At 38.6% G+C, this 23516-nt stretch overlaps 1 protein-coding gene across 1 annotated transcript in view; it reads right to left on the bottom strand.

Moving 5' to 3' along the window:
- Nucleotides 1-23516, bottom strand: part of GLIS3 (GLIS family zinc finger 3) — a 177363-nt gene that overhangs the window by 52498 nt on the left and 101349 nt on the right. The gene's annotated exons all lie outside the window — the stretch shown is intronic.

Here is a 23516-nt window from a genome sequence, read left to right as displayed (position 1 = left end):
GCCTGCTACGGCTGGATGCCTCTTCAGAGCTGAGGAAAGCCTGGCTTCTCAGTGTGGGTGCTGCTGCAGGGTTTGAACCATTTAGACCATAAGAATGTATTTATCCTCCCTGCACACGGCTGAATCAGGAAACTATGTCCCACTCCCATTTTACAGATGGGACACTGAGACCCCAAGAGACAGGTCAGCTCAGAGTGCAGCACCACTCAGCCTACCTGGGAAACACAGCCCCAGCTCATTCTCCCAATAGCACACAGAAAGCAAAATGGTCACTGTAGGGTTCCCAAGTCCTGCGCTAGCTGCCCTTATTTCAGCTCTGGGCTTGTTTGGATATTAGCAACTGAACCAAACACAGGCATCTCCCAACCTACCAACACAATCTACAGAGCAACAACAAAATCATGCAGGGAAATTTCAGTCTGTTCTGCCTTGCTGATGGTGATGTAAAAAGTAAAATGATTTTTGAAATATTTCTTTACCTTTCTGCCATGAGTAAATGTATGAGGCACTAAAAATAATGGGAGCCCATCAAAACAGGATTTAATCCCTACGGGTAACCAATAATCACGTGGAACAGTATTTCTAACCTTAATCAAGTACTGCATCTGCAGAGAAACCTATGTGTATATCAGCAGAAAACCAGGTCTTCATCTATCATGTTCCCGTAGCATACTTTATCCTAAGGGAAACTAAAAGACATCAGTTCTATCTGACACCAGCATTTTAATGTACATTTGATTTCAATCAGACTTGAATATTGATGAATATTAGTTAGAAATATAGACTTCTTGCGAAAATAATAATGCATTAACAGAGATGTCAATCATTTCTAATGATAACACAGAATTTTCCACCATTTCTCTCCCTATGCATTTTACTCACTTGAAAAGAAACGGGCCATTTTTCACTGATGTTAGAATAACACAAATAAATTTTATAATATATTATTCAGTGCAGGTATGTTTACAAAAGCACAGGTAGGAAAACACTGACATAATTCTGATAATAATTAGCATGCATTTCTTACAAATCTGTAAGACCCTCAAAAAAGAGGAAAACAGGTTATAAAATTTTCATCACTTAATTTTAGGCACTTCAGTTTTTTGGATTAAAGCAAGAGAGTTACAACTTTGAAGAATAAAGTGCAGGGAGAAAATACAGGGAAAAAAAAGTTTCAGCCTCCCCAAACAAACTGGGAAGGTTGAATTTCTGTGCAGCACTCCCTAGCAGCTTTTGTTTAGTTTTAGCAACAGAAGGAAATATAGACTGAATGTTGCCCAGGAAAACAAAGTATATAGGAGAAAACATACATTACCTGTAAAATAGCAATATTAAAATTAAGCTTAAGAAATTAAAGCTGAAGAAAGGGGATGAACCACCCCCCGCTATAACATAACTGCAATTTCATCTTTCACACATATAAATTTCAGAAAATTTCTCCACCCATGAAGCTTTTTACTTATATCCTATCCCTTTATCCAAAGCAAACCTACAGTGCTTTTCAGATTATCCAATTTTGATTGCTAAACATTAATTTACGCTTGTACACGTAGTATTGCCTTTATGTTTATGAAGGTTTAGTATGCAAGCAAAATATTGTTGCAAGTGTCAAAATACTATTACTTTTAGTGAACCATTATTAGAACATATTCCAGGATAAATAAAAAAAAAATTAGACAGATATCTCTTACAATTGCCTGGCTAAAAATACCACACTTTTTTTAGGAAAAAGTAAAGAGTGGAGAAAGCATAAAAAAATTAAGAGCTAAAAGACTGATATAACAAATGACCTTTGAAAAGCAAAATAATTCAAGAGCAGCTATGTTAAAATAACAAAGAAACCTACTGATTAGCCCATCTTATGTGGACAAGTTATTATTTCTTATTAAATTCATAAACAAATAACCACCCATTCTAATGACAGTAACTAAGCTGTACGTAAGTATGAAATAAATGGTAGTATCTCAAGCAACCTTCAATTTCATAGGGTAAAACTCAGCCCAGTGAAAAAGTTCTAAAAGCAGGTGCTCTGTTTTGTTCATTTCACAAGTTATTAAACTTTGATTCTTCAAGCAAGCAAACAAAATTAAATATGTGTAAATAGTTGTTTATATGATTGTAAAATTAGTGTTGAATTTAACTGGGAAAAAATCTTTAACTGAGCAGAACTGGGGAGCGTTATCTTACAAATTTAAGAACTGTGATTTCTCATGACTCCTGCATTGCTGTTCATAACTTGGAAGCAGAGAAGAGAGTCTGAAGTTCTCTCTCCCCTACACAGCCCTGAATTTCTGTATGTCATATTCTCAAATCTATACATAGTTGTGTATTGCAGAAAAGGTTGTTCCTGCAAACACAGAAACTACAAGCCTGTATTATTAGAAAGACCATCTTTACACAACAGTTAATGAATGTTTACTCTGAAAACTAGACTTTGTGAAGCCTTGGGAATCTCTCATGCATAAGATACAAGGAATGAAATTATATTATTTCCAACAACACAGAACATATATTCTTTCCTGATAACCAGATTTCAGTGAATTATTCCAGAGAAGACACAATTACCTATGGGGGGAAAAAATCAGGTGGATGGTAGTTGTATTTTGAAATGGAACAATTCGTAGTTTCTAAGTTATTAACTGTGGTAGAAAAGGAGGATGTAACACCTTTATTATAATTACTCACTTAAGTACATGGCACGCATGTGGCATTCTGAAGCTGTTTAACACATAAACATACTCCTGATTAAACCATATTTTTGGGAAGTATTATGTGGAATTAATTGTGTAATGTTTTTCCTAAACTGCAATACAGAAATCATAGTTACTGAACGTTTATTTTTACTGTTGCATGCAAATTGAAACAGTTAAGTAGCTCATAAAGAAAATTTTGTCTCTGTACTTCCTAAACTTGGGAGTTCTTTTTAAAATATATTCATTGGAGTGTCCATATCCATGTTTACTTTATCTTCTTATAAGGATAACTGTCAAAAGTAGAAATTATGTATTTACAGTGAAAGGTAAAGCACGTGAATAAAAAGCAAAAGCAGTGCTACGACTTTACAACACTCATGTTCCCATGAGTGTGCTGTTCATGTTTGTATACACAGAGACAGTGTTCAGTGTACCGGGCAACCATCCTGTAAAATTACAATATAATTACATAGATCTATATAAAATGATCTGTGCAGCATGTAAAGCCCTGCTGGATGCACCACGCACTTCTTAGCCCTGTCTGGAATTAGACAGCAACCTTCACTGTGAAATACATTGAGACCCTTACACTGTATGAACAGCATGGTAATATCTGTGTGAATACTTTGTTAGTAGCAGATATTCAGTGGCCAAGTGTTTAAGAAATAAGTCAGTTTTCACTGTAGAAGGAACTGCTCTGATTATCTCAGTTGATCACCAGTGTAACAAAGACTGAAGACCTTGCTCTGGCAAACAGCTGTCTGAGATCTGATTCACAGAAAAGTATCTAGTCTTGATTTTAACAGTCAATGACAGACAGCCCAGCTTCCTCTTAATCCAACTATCCCCTAATATTATCTGGTATTAAAAATCTTCACTTTCTCCTATCTGAATTTGTTTTGCTTTAGCATCCAAACAGTATATTTTCTTTTGTCTTTTTCTGCTATACTAATGTGATAAGTAATGTAAAAGATAACTTCTGATTCTAGGTATTTTCTGTTATCAAGTCACTTAACTTTCTCCCAAATAATTTATACACATAAAAATTATTTGCTTTCTCACTATAAACAATGCTTTCTCAGACCTACTTTGAAATGGATTCTAAAACCAAAACAAATAAAATTAAATATTCTTAGAAATATTGACACTTGAGTAGTATTTGATTTTACAGTAATGTTTCATCCAATATACAACATAATGTTACTGTCCTATTCTGATACTCTCACATTTAGGCTTTTAGTATCTTTTTTTATTTGAATCAGTTACACACGGTGATCCTCAAATATTTTTCAGCAACACTGCATTTGGGGAAGGATCATCTTTTATTTTTTAAGTGTGAAGGATAAGCATTTCCCTCGTCTGTTGCCATGTGTGGGGAAATATTTATGGGATATTATAATGAATACGCTTCATTACATGTTCCCAATCTCATCACTCTCTAAAGTTATGGGGAGAGGGATGGTCTTAATTTTTAAATTTGACTTTGCTAAACATCAACTTTCCTATTAACCATTAAATTACAACAGGCGGCTTTCTGTGTATCAAGAGCTAGCCAGTGCCCAAAGACTCAATAAAAAACCTAGATAGTTCAGTGACAGAATACATTCTGTTCTTCAGTAAAACAGAATACATGCCACAGACAAGAAGTAGAAGAGACTGAGAGGCCCCAAAAGGGTGTGATATAGGGAAATGATCGGATGAGATACACCCAAATGATCTCAGAAAGTTAGCTGTGACCTATGCGGACAGAAAGGTGAAGAACTGTCCAAATCTCTGCCATACTGACTTGAAAAAAATCAACCTAACCCTATGTACACACCCAGGATGTACTAACTAGATGCTTTAAATATGTTCCTACACAATTGCAGAATACCAGTTCGTTTGGCTTAGTAGCCTGTTCAGCTATGGTGAACCTTTGATGATGCAAAAAGAGAAGAAAAAAGTGCACCGAGAAACTAAGATACATATCAGAGGGGAGAAATTCCCTGATTTTACAAGGTCAGCAAGATAAGAAGCTTCACCCTAGCAAATATGCTTTCCACGAAAAAGTACTGAAATGATCAACATCTCTACCTTCCCTGTCTTTTCTTCATTAAGCAGAATGGATGCTCCTTCTGGTCCAAGGATACATGGCATCGTAACAGTGTAGGACTGGGCCTTCCCCACTACATCCGCACAGGCAGGAAAACCGGCAGTTTCACAGATGTACAGTTCAGATCAGACATAGCTCTTCCTTTGCCAGCTAACACACGACTAACCCACATTAATCCATGACTGATTGCACATGACCACATAGATGCGTACTTTAAAAACTCTTCACAAAATACGGTTTGGTTTTCCATTGATAATTTCTGTGGTCCCCTTCTCACTACTTCTACATTCACCTGGGATACAAAATACAGGATCAATATTTCAGTAGCAGGTTTACCAGTGCTAGGCATTCAGGTAATGTCAATTTTCTGAAACGAACCCTCTTTTTCACTCATTCAAGGATTGTGTTAGCCTTGTTTAAGTCATAGCATTTTACAGAGGGTTTTCGTTATGGTTGGTAATATTAAATTCCCACTCAAACTCACATTTTGCTAGGCAGAATTTCTCATCTTGTAAATATAAACTATATGTCTTCATGCCTGCTTGTATTGCTTTGCATTTGGCTGTTTTACAGTGCACTTTTTTATAACGCAATAATTCAGCAAAGTCAATCATATCATCTCTAACAATGTGATATGCTCAGGATTTGTGGCTCTACTAGTCCCTGTTAAATGTACAAAGTTTACCTATGTAGCACCACTATTTTGAGAACAAGTGAAGCACTCTTTATCTAATATGTGCCCTACTAATGGAATTTAATACAAAAAAACTTAAAATCATAGAATCATTCAGGTTGGAAAAGACCCTTAAGATCACCAAGTCCACCCGTGAACCTAACACTGCTAAGTCCACCACTAAACCATGTCCCTGAGTGTCACATCTACACGTCTTTTAAATACCTCCAGGGATGGTGGCTCAACCACTTCACTGGGCAGCCTGTTCCAATGCTTGACAACCCTTTCAGTGAAGAAATTTTTCCTAATCTCTGATCTAAATCTCCCCTGGCGCAACTTGAGGCCATTTCCTCTTGTCCTGTCGCTTGTTACTTGGGAGAAGAGACTGACACCCACCTTGCTACTGCCTCCTTTCAGGTAGTTGTAGAGATCTGCCTCCACATAAGGTTCAACAATGATGTCATGTACTTCAAACATGAAAAGCCTTGGAGAAACCCAATTATAGTGTGTACTGTCTTTTTCAAAAAGAGAACTGCAGGCGTTTCACCAGCAGTATTTCATATTCCGTTCCACGCTGATCCCCATCAGCACTGGGACAAAATTCAGTGCAAAACCTCCTTTGGAAACAGCATTATCTGCCTATGATTGCAAATTTGAGTTACATTTAAGATCTATTCATTAATAAATTATTAATAAATAATATTGGACTATTTTTAAAGATTCTGTTCTTATCATTTACAATTTTATTTAAACTTTTTTTCAGTAAAATATCAATACATAAACATTGTACTATTTTTCAACTTTTTCCTTCTTTCATCCCAGACCTTAGAAATAACAGCTTTATAACACATGCTCCCTCAAAGAGCTGATGGAGATGGGAGAAGTAAACAAAACAAGTGGGACTCTACAAAGGCAAAGAAGGACTCCAAGATGTTTTATGTAGTGTTCTGAGTCTCTGGAAACAGAGCGAGGTAACTTGATATAATGTGTGCTGAAAGATCCAAACTGCTATGAGTCTGCCTGCTTGAAGACAGTATAAAATGTTGCCTCTGCCTCATGCAGATGTACTGTCTGGGCACTGACCTGATCCCATTCACAACATGAAGTTACTGTCTGAAATTGCTTTGACAAGCTGCTTGACTTGCTTGCTTTAGTAATATTTATAAGCTGATCACAAGCATGACAAATAAAAGTTTGAAATCCTAGACTTTGGAGAAAGTTATCTGAATGAAAATATAAGCCATTTCTGAATTTTAGGGAATGCTGTCATATGTGAATGCATATACACGCAAACGGAGGGAATGGTATCCCTAAAAACTGTAAAAGAAAAAATAAATCCGGAGTAGCATATACATAAGGCTCCAAGCCAAATCTTTGAATTGTTTGATAGTCATGTAGCATTTTTAAAAGATTTATTAGCAGATAAAGGGCAAATTATTTAACAATGTTTTATGCCTATCTCTCAATTAATTTTGAATGCTCTGATACACTGACCAGGTAGGTTCTTCCGTGTCAGCACCAAGGCAGGTGGTGTGACAAGGACAAAGCATCTTACCCCAGCTTTGCATTTATCACATGAACAGATATAAAAGCTGTTCTTTATATGGCTTTCAAACAAGAGATGTAAGGGCTTTCAAAAAATTGAGAGTAAGGCATCATATGAAAACCTTTAAATAGGTTTTTATTCCCCCAGACTCTCCTGCCTGGCAATCTTGTGAATGGCACATAATTAGTGTCAGACATCATTCAAACTGCTGACATCAGGTGCTCACCAACAAGGAGTGCCACAGCTGAGATTTAAAAGTCCAGGTTCATTTCATGGAAAATAAGTGCTGTGCTTTTAACCCTTAAAGTGTTTAAATGGGGGAAAATGTAGCATTCATAGCAGACTTCATTACAGTGCAACCATTTCTATCTGAATAGAATACATTTTGTGACATGGTGACTGAATGCTTTGGTGGATGCACTGTGCCTATATAAGGCTATATTTTCCTCATAGCTATGCAAAGGCTGGGATTTATTTTCTGCTTTTATAGCTAAGCTTATGAAATGATACAATGTCTTGGAATTCTTTGCTCCAGTAAATGATGACAGACTATGTTTATATGTGTTGCATATGATTATAGTAGATGCTTGTTTGCCCAACCATTCAATAACAATTTGGTCCAAAGCTTATTAAGTCAATAGGTAATTACTCTCTTTTTTTCCTCTTAAAAAAAGAAGGTCCCCTCCACTGCAATATCCGCACTTCAGGTATTTCTGATAGATTCCATTAAAATTTTACGATCCAGCATTGCATAAGTATAAATGCAAACAAAAGATAATTACAGACCATGACAAGGCCTGAAGTAAATTGTTATCTTCTTTGTACTTCCTACTTCAAGCTAAAAGGCTTATTACACTCAACAGATGTACAAGAAAGCTCGTATTATGAGTCAGATGTAAGACTTATGGGACTAGTCAGTGCTTATGGCTATAAGGCTTGTATTTTAAGAGCCTTTGACTAAGAAGCATATAATGCTTTTTCTGTGTGTGTGGATAGAACAAGATTAATAAACTATACCCTAATCTGATTTCAGTTTTCCAATACATCCATCTCTTGGGGTATATTTTAAGTAAGAAGAGCTACATACTGCTGCTATAACTGAAAAATGCAATTAAATCAGTGGAAAAAAAGCAGATATTAATGCAGAGCAAAAAGTTACACATTGGTTAACATATGAAAAATTGAACTGGGGTACTTTTTCAGACAGACTCACAAGAGAGGCTAGTCTTTTGCATTCTCTTTGAACAAAATCTCACTTTATCAGTCACACTGTACACACTTGGCTGAGTATTTCCATATGTAGACAGATTACTTGAATTTATCAAGAAAATTTAATTTTAGTCTCCTTTCCAAGGAGATCAGTATTCATGGAGAACACTCTGGTGTCAGCTCTGACAGGACAAACAGGAGCAGTAGATTAAGGATGCCACCAAGTCACAGTAAAGGTGGAAGAGGAAAACAGGTAGGAACTGTCCCCACCCACAGTACTCTTATTGGTGAGAGGTCTCTTTACACATGGCTTTTTTTATTTATGTGCTCTTGATAAATACAGCATGCTCATTTCTCTTTTTTATTTCAATACTCTGGAGATCTTCATACTTCTCACATTCTAGAGATCTGCACCACAGTGTACATTCTTACTTTCTAGGTAACATCATGCCTAAAGACACAAATACCTCAGCTGAAATGAAGCACAGTACATTGAATGTTGTTTATCCCCTGAAATAATGGTGTCAAGAGATTCACTCACCATGGAAATGTCTCTTGTTTTCATTAGTTTTAGTAAGCATGGCCATTTCAGCCTTGGAAGCTATTTCTGTTGCTGTAGAGAAGGTAAATATTATGACAAGTCCCTTCAAAAGAAACTATTACTGAACACATCAGCTGCTACTGATTCAAAAACCATATGGTACAGAAACCATTAGAGGAAGAATGAACAATTTGGGAATTCTTTCATTGCTTCCTTTTGGAAAACGGTGCTCCTGATTTTTTCTGTTTTTTTCTCCTTTCTTTCTCTTCTTCCTTGGCTTTTCTAAAAGGTTGTCTTTGATCCTCTTGTAACCGAGGTCACCATCTGTATTCATGCAGATTTCTCTACTAAAAGTCGACACAGTTCTAAAACTGTTCACTGTTAAAGCAGCTACTATTATTGCTAAACCCCAGAGAAGTCATATAGATTTGAATACTTCTTCCTTCTAGTAAACTTGCAAGAACTAAACAATCTTTTGTCAAGTGAAAAACCAGTTATTTCCTTGCAGGTGTTTTAAAAAATTCATGCAGCAACCCTATCTTCCCCTCCAATACAAATTCAAACATGTAGCTACATGTCATTTCTGTAATTCAGATCTCTATAGGATCTTATGCCAGAGATATGTTATAAATTGAGACCATAGGCTTTCAAACATGGAGATGAGGGAGTGTAACCCACATTCTCACTGGGAAGATTCTGTTGGTTTAGAGCATTTTGTTCTTTGTGAATTTCACAAAGGACTAAATTTTGTTCTCTATTACACTAGGGGGAAAAAAGGAATAAAAGATCAGGGAACCTCTGAAACCATAGTGCAAATGGGAAAGAAACATGAGTCTAGAGGGTTCTTCCTCACCAAACTCTGTGTCCAAATTCAGATTATTCATGATTTATTCTATTTCCTATATATAGAAATAGAATAGAAATATCTATACATAGAAATTGGAATATTCCACTCTGTTCTATTCCATCCTATCCCATCCCATCCTATCCTATCCTATCCTATCCTATCCTATCCTATCCTATCCTATCCTATCCTATCCTATCCTATCCTATCCTATCCTATCCTATCCTATCCCATCCCATCCCATCCCATCTATAAACATGCAAACCGGGACTGAAAAATTCAAACAAACATGCAAGCTGTTCTACAAATACTATTGAAGTATTTCTTCTTACAGTTATTTGAAAATATATCACTTGATTGCCATTTTTCACAGATACACTGACATTAGAGACAGGAAAGCACTAAGACAATCCTCTAGACTAGACTATTTGTAAACTCTCACACTTATGGTACGTAGCTCACAGCTGACACTGTAAAACTTTTAGCACAGCTTTACAGACCTGGGTATGAGGCTCCTTCTACCCCTAGCATATGTACACAAGGCCAGGTGCTATCTGGCATAGGCTTTCTTAGTAAACTCCATTTATACTTTACAGCACCAAAATTCATTTTTCTTAGAATTTTTTTTAATTGAAAAAAGCCATATAGATCACCGCCAAGAGCAAAATAGGCAGTGAGAGATCCATCTGATCTTTCATGAGCGTAGCATTTGCCTAGAGAAAATATGCTAGAGTACAGTAGAACATGTCCATAAACACTAACTCCATGTCCAAAGAAATTACGTACTTAAGTCATCCTGGGAAAAAAAGTCTGAATGGCTCCAATTTTGACAAACTGACACTGATGTTAAATAAAGGTCCTAGTTAAAGTGATTTTATTAAAGCAAAAGCACAAGGCATAATTTAATTAGTTGCTTGTTTATGTAAAGTGCTGTTCAACTTAAAAGTGCCTAAGACAGAAAAGCACAATGCATACAGGAAGAAGCATCATTAGGAGAAAGAAATATGCTTGGCCAAACCTTGAACTGCATTTAGAGGTTCAAGATTCACTGGAAAAATGCACCAAACTATATACTGAAAAAGCCAACTCACTCTATTTTAATACAATATTTACATACCTGTTGCACTTTTTTTCTTTTTCTGCCAAATTGGCTCAATCATATGTAACTTCTTGCATCTTGCAAACACCATTTTAATTTACACATATAAACAGAATATTTTATTGTTAACAGAAGATTAAACTGTGTTGCTGTTCCAATTTGTAATGGTGTGAGGAGTATCTTTTTCCAAGTAAGCTGTCTCATAAGGATACACAGAAGCATACTGTTTGATTTCAAGAACTAAAAAATCTTAGATTCTCCATTATGCAACAACCACCTCATCAGGGGACAGAATTTTTCGCAAATTTCATATGACGGAATTTATTTGACATTTTTCCATCAGGGAGGTAATGTTTCTTGAATGACTCCTGTTGAATTAATGAGAAGTTCATTCTTCATAATGTAGAAAGGACTGTTTCTGTTACTCTCTGGCACAACCAAGAAATTTTCAAAAAGACAGAAAAACCTCTTGGATAATAGTTCTTTTTTTCTCTGTATTATTAACAATTTATAAAAGCACGTCTGTGAACCAACCAATCTCACTTAACTGGTAAAGAAACAATAAGAAAATTAGAATCATGCCACAAGTCTATGAAAAAAGTAAAGCTAAAATTAGGACTTTTTTTCATTTTAAATTCTATATTTTGACAAAAAGAATATATTTTCCTCTATATTTAAAGGAAATATATTATTGTAGCATTAAGTCCAAAGAACAGGCTTCCCAACCTTCTTCAGCTAGTTTCTTCAGAAGGAATGAGGGAAACTTGAAAACATACATCCTTTTCATTGGATGCAAGTCCTCTCTTTTATTAGAGGATTTAATTTTTTTTATTCATTGAGTAATTCAGGTGTTTCACTATGGAACAGAAAAAGGAATTTAGCTGCAATGCCAGAGCCACAACGCTGTTTTAAGGAAAAGTCATAGAATCACAGAATTATAGAATCATTTATGTTGGAAAAGACCTTTAAGATCATCGAGTCCAACCGTCAACCCAACACCACCATGCCCAGTAAACCATGTCTTGAGTGCCTCATCTATGCATTTTTTGAACACCTCCAGGGATGGTGACTCCACCACTTCCCTGGGCAGCCTGTTCCAATGCTTGACAACCCTTTTGGGGAAGAAATTTTTCCTAATATCCAATCTAAACCTCCCCTGGTGCAACTTGAGGCCACTTCCTCTTGTCCTATCACTAGTTACTTGACAGAAGAGACTAGTACCCACCTCACTACAATCTCCTTTCAGGCAGTTGTAGAGAGCGATAAGGTCTCCCCTCAGCCTCTCTTCTCCAGACTAAACAATCCCAGTTCCCTTGGCCGCTCCTCATAAGACTTGTGCTCCAGGCCCTTCACCAGCTTCATTGCTCTTCTTCGGACACGGTCCAGCACCTCAATGTCTTTCCCGTAGTGAGGGGCCCAAAACTGAACACAGCCCTCAATGTGCAGCCTCACCAGTGCCCAGTACAGGGCGACGATCAGTTCCCTGCTCCTGCTGGCCACACTATTTCTGATACAAGCCAGGATGCCATTGGTCTTCTTGGCCACCTGGGCACACTGCTGGCTCATATTCAATCGGCTGTCAACCAACACCCCCAGGTCTTTTTCTGCCGGGCAGCCTTCCAGCCACTCTTCCCCAAGCCTGTAGCGTTGCACAGGGTTGTTGTGACAATTAGCCTTGTTGAACCTCACAAAACTGGCCTTGGCCCATTGATCCAGCCTGTCCAGATCCCTCTGTAGAGCCTTCCTACCCTTGAGCAGATCAACCCTCCCTCCCAACTTGGTGTCATCTGTGAACTTACTGAGGGTGCACTCGATCCCCTCGTCCAGATCATTGATAAAGATATTAAAGAGAACTGGCCCCAATACTGAGCCCTGGGGAACACCACTTGTGACCCAACGCCAACTGGATTTAACTCCATTCACCACAACTCTCTGGGTTCGTCCATCCAGTCAGTTTTTCACCCAGTGAAAAGTACACCTGTCTAAGCCATGAGCCTCCAACTTCTCAAGGAGTATGCTGTGAGAGACAGTGTCAAAGGCCTTACTAAAGCCCAGGTAGACAACATCCACAGCCTTTCCCTCATCCACTAGGTGGGTCACCTGGTGATAGAAGGTCATAGAAGTCTATCCCTATGCAGTTGTAACATTTCATTTCATAGAAGATAGTACTTTTGCACAGTTAAAAGGAGGGGACTGGATGAAAGAGCTTTCCTTTAAAACGATCTGTTCACACACATTATTTTTTTTCCCCAAAAGATGGATTGCTGAATCATAAAACAGAAGAAATTACACCTGTATTGTCAAAAGTATTCTTTTAAAATTGAGAATGGCAAGTAACCAACTCTAGCATAGGAACTTCAGGTGTCTAATTAAATGAAATGTAGAGTTTATTTTTCCAATGTATTTAGCATTTTCCTTTTAAATAACATTTTGGATGTTATTATATGAATGAATCCCTCCAAAGTTTATGTGAGAAAAGAGGGAAAACGTTACTCTTGTCCTACACAAAGGACCCGAGGCTAAACATATTAGTGGAATGGATATGGTCATACAGTGGGAGTGAATATATATAATTAAGCTGAGCAGCCTTACCTCTGCTACTAATAATATTTTATAATACATGTGCAGTGGTGACCAAAACATTATAGGGGTTGTGGTCCCAAGATAAATCTCCTTTTCAATAAACTATTTCAAAGTTTTATTCCTTGCACTGCCTTTTAGTAGAATTTTTTTGAAACATATCTGTGCATCCACTATACTTGGATACTAAGCTGTAAGGATTACTTTGCTATCCTCTAATTGTACTATTAACTTTTAATTTCCATCTGTTTGGCGAATAGACATGACAAACACTACTTTTTTCTCCCTCCATTTCGTAATACTCACTCTCTCCCACGATAATGTCATCTCAGTGATTTTTCATAGGAAATTTTAATCCTGACAATTTTACATAAAAAGCAAACAAGACTATGTTACCTTGTGATATTTCTATTTGGAGGCATGTAAAGCATACAGAAGTTACACTCATGGCCATATTCATCAGTAAATATTCAGCACTTTCCAACACTTCAGGTGGTTAATTTGGGTTCACAGTTGTATCACATTCACTTGAATGGTCTAAGGCATCCAGAATACACTCTGTAGTATTTAAAATCCAACCCACATACCCCCAAACTACGTAACTAGAAATTAAAAACCCGTCACATTATAATGTTCATTTTATGAATTTCAGAACTTTAAAAAACTACTCAGATAAAATTTGGCAATTTTCAAAAGAAATATGCTATTGCAAAATAAAAATTGAAGTTTTATACTGAAAGTGTGAAAATTATGTTTAGACTTTTCCCATTGCTTTCTTTGTAATTCAGCTGAGGCAATTTGCTGATTTTGACAAGAATCTGCTTATTGCTTTTGCTAGTCCTTAGCTACATTTCCCAAGAAATAAAATATTAATCAAAAATACTAGCTCAGAAACAGCAACAACAATTCTTACAGACACCGAAGTGGGATGTCCTTTCCCAAATAGTTTTCCTCCAAAGAAAAAATGAGAAATAAACACACTAGTTTCAAATCAGATTAATTGATGCTTTATTAAAATGTGTTCAGATTAGTATCTGTGTGGCTACTGAAAAAATATGGAAAAGAAAACTCCCCCAAGGTTACTATTCAGCAAAATGTAAGCAAATGAAAACAGAGCAAATGTGAATTCTTAAACAACCTTAACATGGCTGTATTACTGCCAGCCCATACTAAAACAGTTCTGTCATAATAACCAGGTCCCATATTCTGCATTCCTTGAATATGCTCCACTTCCACTGAAGTCGGTGGGAATTTTGGATATGCAAGGAATGTAGAATTAGTTTCTTAATCCTTAGGCCACAATCCATGATAATTATAGTGCCTCAACTCATAATATTGCTGGCTGAACAGCTCTGCAGCACCTTTTAGGGCACTAACAGTAGGATTCTGCTGATTTAGTCTAAAAATTATACCAGGACCTTGCCACTGCACTCTTATCTGTAATAAGTAAATTAAACTAAGCAACCAAAAGTTTAAAGTGAAATGCATTTTGAGCTGTTTAGCAGTGTAGCCTTACCTCTTCTTCCCCATTTGTCCCCTGTTAAAGGGGAAATCAATAATACAACTCAGCATTTAAAATTCTAGCCTTCCCCTGTTCTGAGCAGAGCTACTTACACAGCTCTCCTTTCATGCCAAAGCACAGGAGAATATTCACCTCACAGTTTGAGAGAGATGGATTGCCGAAAAGAACAGCTGTGGAAAACAAGGCAAAAGTGCTTGCAATGTAATCAGTGGGAGTCCATCACAATAGCAAACGGCAAGTGGATGCTTCTTTCTTACCCCACAAGTAAGCCATATGCAAATTTCCAGCAACATTCAAAACGCACTTCCCAGCTTAGTAAATGTTTTCTATTCTTGGCTGCTTAGCACCCTCAGCTTTTTTCAATTAGGTCCTGTTTGTTTAGTTAAAAAAAAAAAAAAAAAGCTCTAAAGAAAGGATTAAGCCCTGTATCTTATGGAGAAAGAACATAAATTAGAAATTCTTTTCAAATCTGGAGTATGCATTCTTTAATCTTCCATCCTGCTGAGAAGTGTAATAAGAATAAAGGCAGAAAGAAGCTTTTTTGCTTCGTTTGATTTGTTCAGCTGAAAACATGCTTTTGACAATCTGCAACTAAATCTCAAAATTCATGACAACTCAGACAATACTCCCACATGTTATAAGCCTGTGAGTTAAAAAGAGAGCTGGGAAGGCTTACAGAAATCCACCTGGTGAGCAAGCTCTCCAGATTCAAAAGGCCAAGACAGAAGGCCATATGGATGTGAAGCAAGCAAGCTGTGACTGTGAGAAGACAGTGACAAGAGTTTAGGTGCTGGCAGTGCTTCAGTGTGGTGTGGCCTCAGAAGGAAAATAAGTTTCAAAATGACCAACAGATCTGACTGACGGGTATGAGTTAGCTAGGGATGAGAAAACCAATGGAACAGGCCAGAGGTTGGAAAAGGTAATGTGTTAGTTACCATTTACTATTTCTTTGTAGTAAAATTAACTGAAATGTAATGATTGTGCTTTGAATTTAAAATGAAAATGAAGAACATTTGCGGAAAAAGAAGTCAAAAGAGAATGCTAAAAGCAGAAATAGGCACCTTTTTCTTTTTAGGATAGAAAATCACCTTGCCTGTATGTGCCATGTCAAATTGTGAAAGAATTTTGCTGTGACCCCATGCCAGTAAACAGCAGAAGAGAAAACTCTGTAAGTTATTTTCCTCCTTTTAGTGCAATGTACCCAAGTGCAAAGAACCAATATGTACAAATACATACAAAAGGAAAGAAAAGGAGGCTACTGTTCCTCCCCTTCCTCCTCCCTCTTAGCATCAGAAAAGACATAGTAAGGAAGCAGTAAGGATCATAGAAAGTGATCTTCAGACAATGGTTAGGGTTTACAGCTTTCTGACATCCCATTTAATGTCACCAAAGCTCATCATCTCTCAGTTCCAACAAACTGAGTTCATACTGCACCAACTGCAACTCAATTTATGTGCACAAGAAAGCCTAGCCTCTTGCAGACATTCCTCACAGCAGATAGAAGAAAACATGTGGTGTCAGCAGAAATCACACTGTGAGGGCAGTTGGGGCTGTCCTTCAGGCAAGCCCTGGTCAGAGTAGGACCGTGAGCCTGGGTTAGGCCATGGCTGCAGTGAGGACAAACAGAAGTCACCAGTGAGTTAAGGCTAATGCCTGAGACAAGAGTGCGATGCAGAATCTGGGAGTACAAATATTAGGACCGGACCTTGCTTTGGAAGCAGGCAGGCCCACAGCTAAATCAACAAATGCGTCCAGGTACCAGGAAAAGGACTAGGGGTTCAGAGCAAAGGCTGAGCACACAGGACACGATCTGAAGGACGGGGCCAGGCCTGGAGCTGGGCCACGCCCATGCTGGCATGTACTCCCGGGTTGTAAAACTGTGGTTGGGGCACAACATGTTTTTTTTCTAAAGAGCTCAGCAGTCAACAGCTTCTGCCTAAGGGCAATGGCCACAGCTGGTCTTTTCTGACTCACTGCAGGGTTGTTATTCCTCCTGCCACATGGACTGTGCAAAAAGGTTCAAGTTCCCCAAACCAGAAGGTAAGGTAATGCAAAACCTATGTGGATCCCCTTGAAAAGCTGCAGTCATTTATGTCACAGGCATGTAGGGCTTTTCGGTCCTGTCTACTGAGACGCCACCTTATGCAGACAAAAACCTTGTGACAAAAGGCCTGTGGTGAAGTGACGGTGAGGGATTAATGCAGAAGAGTTCCCTTGGGGTGAGCCAAAAAAGCTGCTCATCTCTGAAGAATTTAATACAGGAGAAGTTGAGGAATACGCTAATGAAGATACTGTGGTGTTGATTATTTTTTATCCTCCATCTTTCTAATAAAGTTAAATCATTCATACAACATTTACATCCCATGACCAACCTTTAAAATACCAAAGACATCTACATAGCTCAATAAAGCAAGCACGTATTTATTTCATGTCAGGCATAGCTTAGAGGCGCGCTGAACTCTCTTCTTTCCCTGGGGCTCCTGAGAAAAGTAGTATGGCAGTGATGCAGAAAAAGGATTATTAAATAATTTAGGAGTAAAGCAGTTTCTCTGCTCTATAGCACAGGTCCTTCAATGCATCTAGCAATGCACTTCTTTGCCCCGAATGTGTAAGCAGATGAGTCTCTTACGTATCTTACACACGAGTGGTTCTCACCATGCAACTGGGGCTTAAGCTATGATAAACCTTAAGTGATCATTATACAGGAAGGGCAAGAAAGACTAAGTAGAGGAATTCAGTAATAAAAGTAGAGTCTTATTGGAATAATCACAGGCCTTGAAGGATCTAATAATTTTGTTCCTATCATGCAACAGATGTCATTTTCAAGGGAAGCCTTGAAGGGTTTACAGACTTTACATAAGCAGAACACTTTGGGAATAAATCCAGGGCTAGGATGAGAGAAGCCAGTCCAGAGCATACAAAGCCAGGCAGAAGAATGAGATGCATAAAATAGGGACAGGAAGAAAAAGAAGATTGCTAAGCATGCCATATTACTAAAGATAAGTACATATGCCCATTCCTCAACTGAAGTGTTTGTTCAATGAGTGAGTTACAAGACTTTCATTTATTTATGCAGTATGTCTGGCACCACAACTGGTTGTGGAACACCTAGAGGACATTTTAGATAATAACAGATTAATGTCTGTACCTAATTTTTACTGCTTATCGGTACAGCCAAAAAGAACAAACCCCAAAATACCTGCAGGTTCAGAGGCACATGTAGGGGATGAGGTGTGCAATTTTCTGAGGGCAAGGCTAAGAAGCTTTGAATTTCACCAAAGAAAAATAAAAGATGATTCAGTAAATAACTATCCTTAAAACATACCACCAGTGCATGAAGTTAAGGGCTCTTTTCTCTTCTCCTTGGTGGACATTGCATTATTCTTAGTATGTATTTCCCCTTGGCAACTTAACATTTACCTCATTCACTGTGAATCATTACAGCATTCAATAGTCCTTGAAATGAATCTTTTCCCACTGTGAAAGGATGTCTTAGAGAAGCTACAACAGATAGTAGAGCTATATTTGCACTTTTGGGCAAAACCATCGTGCTTGTTTTTAACTGACAGTAAAAACTTTCTTTTCTGTTTTAATGGTCTGTACCATTAAGACAAAGCCAGATGATAAAAATACAGATAACTGCACAACACAAAGACTAATTGAAAATGAACAGCAGGTGAAGCTTACATGAGCTAATGGAAACAGAAGACTAACTCTGAACCTGGATTTATGCCCACCTCCTTATCAACTGCAATGCCAAAAGTACATGTTGACGTGCACCACAGAACCAGTTGAAAACAGCAGAATGGTGCTCTATTGCACTTCACCTATCTGGAGTTTCTGTTTCAAAATAACTTTATGTCTACACTGCTATTGAAAAGGTCAACATCTGGCTGGACACATGTCCAAATGCAGGGTGACTAAGTCTGGTGTCTGTATCATACTTTAAGGCAGACTGGTAAATTTGATAGGTGTTTGTTATTGATAGCTTTGTACAGAGCCCTGATTATCTTCAGATAACTTATCTGTTAAAAGTGTGGGGAAAGGAAGGAATGATGAGTGAGGAGAAACACGGCATGGTTTCAGAGACCTGGAAGAATCAAGAAACTGAAGTGAATGGGTGATCTCAGGATGGATCCTGCTGGACTAAGCACTTACTGACTCCAGTCACACCAGCAGCACTGTAAAAAACATCTGTGACATCTGTATTCTGTTCTTCCCTTTGTATCCTATCCACCAATAAAACATTCGAACCAGAGTGGTTTATCTTTGAAGATCAACTGAGTTTCAGACCTCAGAGATGACTCAAAGAGGGCTCAGTGGAAGTACTGGGTCTACTGCACTGGCAACTTTTATTTCCTCTAGAAAACTGACCACTTGCAGAAAAAGTGAGGGTTTCATTTATTTATTTTTATTTTCGTAGTTAGTCAGAGGGGGAATCAGAGCCCAGCAACAAAGAAGGATGATGGTAATGATGATATTGCTGGCAAGACGATGGTGCTACAGATTTTTTTTTCCTCTGTTAGTGTTTGCTCGTAAGATGGCTCCACATCTAATCACCTTTGCTAGCCCTGCTAGCAGTGAGCTTTTGATGCTTATTAACAGCATACACTGTAATTCCAAAACCAACATACATTACAGGATCCTGATGTTAAGGCTACGCCCCTACAGTGATTATATTATCTTTTCAAAAACTATGTATAGATCGAACATTAAACACTCTCCATTAAGTGCATGTCAGCCGTTACTCTATTACTTACATTATTTTACTTGACTTTGGTTGCTCCATCCTACAGTCTGAAAACCTAGGGAAAACCTGAATAAGTCTTTTGCATTTAGCTAATTCAACGTAAATATGTATACACACTTACCTGAAACATTGCAAGCCACTATTGTCAATAAAGGTCTAAAGGGCTTTTACAAAGATTTCCCTTTGATTTCTGCTTCAATTTATAGCATGAACACTGCTTGAAAGGCTCAATTGTTTCCTTCAGTGTCCTGATGTCCCACCAAACAAAACTGAATTGATCGAAATACAGCCCATTGATGCTTTTGTATCACTATAGAAGCTGATGGCAACCTTCCACCTCTTCTGCTGAATGGCATAATTGGCCTACCAGAGAGGATTTGGGATTTTAACACATTCCCTGTTTGGCTGAGCTAACCAATTATTCTGCAGTTGCTATCAAGGCTGCAGACTTTTCTTCATTGGGGTCATTAAGCTTGTCAAAACTAATTTGTCACCACAACTGCTGACCCTCATTGCCTCTGACAGCAGCACAAGTGTCAAACTAAACAGGCCTTTGCATTACAAGAAAGTAAATGACTGATCAGAGCCCACCAAGCGTCCTGACCGTATGCCACAGTCTGGCCTTCTGACCCCATGAGAGGTGGAAACACTACCAGCTAAATGATGTGGGGTCACCAAATAACACTACTAATCATTTTGTAGAATAAGTAAAAAAAGTCTCAAACAGCTAAAGTGAAAGAACAGTCGAAGGTGGTATGTGACCTGCAATGATGATGATAAAGTTTTGGGTTGTTTACTTTTTAATTAAAAAGAGACTATGGAAGTTACTTACTCTGAAACAAAATTCTATGCAAGAAGTTACCAGCTGACTCAGACTCCATTTTTGGAAAGCTGCTCAGACACAGTAGCTGGCAGTGGGGAACTTTGAGCCCAATCCAGCAGATCATTACTGTGTAATCCTCTGTGTATTCTTGGCCACCGCAGTGACATCTGAATCAGGCCAGTGGCAGGTTCTTCATCTGATGTAATACTAGCCACAAAATACTTAGTATCAGTCCACACCTACTACAGTGGTGTAAAATTTGTCCCAGAACCATCTACATACACCTAGAATTTGTTCCACTGAAGGTACAGGATAGAAGAGTCTTGTAATGGAGTTAATCCCTTCTAAGTATCCCTATCACTAAATTGTTTTGGTGACAAATAATTCATAACCTGATTTTAATCTTTCCTTCACTGTTGCAATTATATTCAGTTTAATGGCGTAACTTGGAATTGGCACCATATCTTCAGTTGCTATAGGGCATTTGACAGAAGAATAAACTTGCAAAAATAAGGGAAAACTTTCAGAGGAACACTCTCTCTCAGCACATTCCTAACCATTCTGGAAGGTTCTAGGAGGGCCTTTATCCCCAATACTGTCAGAGGTCCTACTTGGTTCAATTAAGATGACTTGTACTGCCATTAGCTCATCCCATGAATAAATCTTTGCAGTGTCAGGACCTTCACTTTTATGCTACTCTGCAGTACAAGAAAAGTTCTGTAAACACAGTGACAGCAAGAAGTGTTTGGGTTTCTCCCTAGAAGCCTTCAAATGCCATCAACTTTTCTCTGTACTTTTTGTAAAGCAGTATTTTTCTAAGACTTTGGAAAGATACCTCTTTAATGAAAACAGGCAGATGCAATACACCTCAGCAAACAGGATCCAGTCTTAAGAGACAGTGACTGCTCTTGGTTTTTTTTTCTATGTGAATGTCGTGGTTTAAACCCAGCCAGTAACAAAGCACCATGCAGCTGCTCGCTCACTCCTCCCCTGCAGTGGGATGGGGGGGAGAAAACAAAAAGAAACGCTCGTGGGTCGAGACAAGGACAGGGAGGGATCACTCACCACTTATGTTCACGGGCAAAAGACAGACTCAACTTGGGGAAAAAACAAAATCAATTTCATTTACTACCAATTAAATCAAAACAAGGATAATGAGAAGTAAAACTCAAACCTTAAAACACATTCCCCCCACCCCCCCCTCCTTCCTGGCTCAACTCCACTCCCGATTTTCTCTACCTCCTCCCCCCAGCAGCACAGGGGGACAGGGAATGGGGGTTGGGGTCAGTTCATCACACTTTGTCTCTGTTGCTCCTTCCTCCTCAGGGGCAGGACTCCTTACTCTTCTCCTGCTCCACCGTGGGGTCCCTCCCACGGGCTGCAGTCCTTCATGAACTTCTCCGGCATGGGTCCTTTCCATGGGCTGCAGTTCTTCAGGCACAGACTGCTCCAGGACGGGCTTTCCCATGGAGTCACGGCCATCTTCAGGGGCATCCACCTGCTCCGGCGTGGGCTCCTCCAGGGGCTGTGGGTGGGCATCTGCTCCACCACTCACCTCCATGGGCTGGGGGGGGACAGCCTGCCGTCTCACCACAGGCTGCAGGGGCATCCCCTCCTCTGGTGCACCTCCTCCCCCTCCTCCTGCACTGACCTCGGTATCTGCAGAGGGGCTTCTCTCACATTGCACTCCCCTCCCCACTGCAGCTTCCCCTTCTCAAATCTGTTATCCCAGGGGCACTACCACCATCATTGATGGGCTCAGCCTTGGCCAGAGGCAGATCCGACTTGGAGCTGGGGAAGCTTCTAGCAGCTTCGCACAGGACCCACCCCTGCAGCACCTCCACTGCTACCAAAAACCCCACCACATGAACCCAAAACAGTGAATTACACTTATTTAAACAAGGCTGAGTGACTTAGGATTCATCAGCAATGTAATGACTTCGAACACCACTGTTTCCATTTAAGAAAGGAAAACTAAAGAAGGAAGAGGAAAAGAGACAAGGAGAAAGAAATGGAGAGTAGTGCTGCACAGGATGCCAGGATTTTGTTGAGTCCTAATGATGTCATTCAGTATTTAATCTCTGGTGACAAGAAGGCTTTTTTCTCTCCTTTCAGCAAGAAAGCAAATTCAACATTAACAAAGCCCTGTATTTGAAGCCAAGACTGGATGTGAATCTTAAGTTGTTCCTAGCCTTCTCTATCCCTTCCCCCTGGACTTAGAGAGTAGCCACAACTAAAAAAATATGCGTAAAAAGCCACATAATAATTTTGAGCTTGTTTTTAATTTATATTTGGGATAGGGTCTTACAAAAAGGCTATTACATTCATTGGCAGAAAAACAAATAATGGCAATGGTCATTGTGGTATGAATAATTGGGGAACTGCCAAATATTGCAACTTGCCAAGCATCACAAACAAAAGCTTTTAAAAATATGCACATTCTTTGACTAGCATATTTTGTTCTTAAAACAGGCATGGGTGAACCAATCAGAATAGGGGAAAGGGAAAATAAGAGTAGAGAAGGAAATGGGTATGACAGTCTTCTTATTCCCTAACTACTCATCACTTCTGGGGGGACACACTCCTCATTTAAAACAAATTGCGTTATTTCTTGATGCTTTTATTTCATGGAACAGCATTGACATTAAGAGTTGGTATAGGCAGAGAAAGGGGAAAGATCTTTTTTTTTCATTTTGTTTTACTTAATGGTTGGCATCCACAGGCAGCCTGATAAACTATTGCTCTCATGTGATGTACATAAAAATTTTACAGAGCCAATATGTTTGGATGAGTCCAGTAAATACCCAAAACCAGTATTCCCAGTTTACATCAGTGAAGCTTAATTCTGAATTTTTTTATGATTGTCCAGTAGCAGCCTAAAGCAGACAAAGTTCAATGTAAAAATAATGGCTAAGAAGTGCATACGAACTGTTCCACAAAGCTTCCAAGTCAGGAAAGCAGCTTCTTAAGCTGCAAAGCAGATTTTTTTTTTTTTTAAGGATTCCCACAGAAAGGAATGGGAAAAGAAAACAATTAGTAGAGTTTTTATTCTCTGTAAAATAAAGAACTATACCCACTAAATGCAGATTCTATCATACTAAGTGTAGTTTACCTTATGTCATCAATAGGTGTCAGGGACTGACA

The sequence above is a fragment of the Harpia harpyja genome, chromosome Z (genome assembly GCF_026419915.1).
Source record: "Harpia harpyja isolate bHarHar1 chromosome Z, bHarHar1 primary haplotype, whole genome shotgun sequence".
Lineage (NCBI taxonomy): Eukaryota > Metazoa > Chordata > Aves > Accipitriformes > Accipitridae > Harpia > Harpia harpyja.
This window is presented reverse-complemented; position numbering and strand designations above follow the sequence as displayed.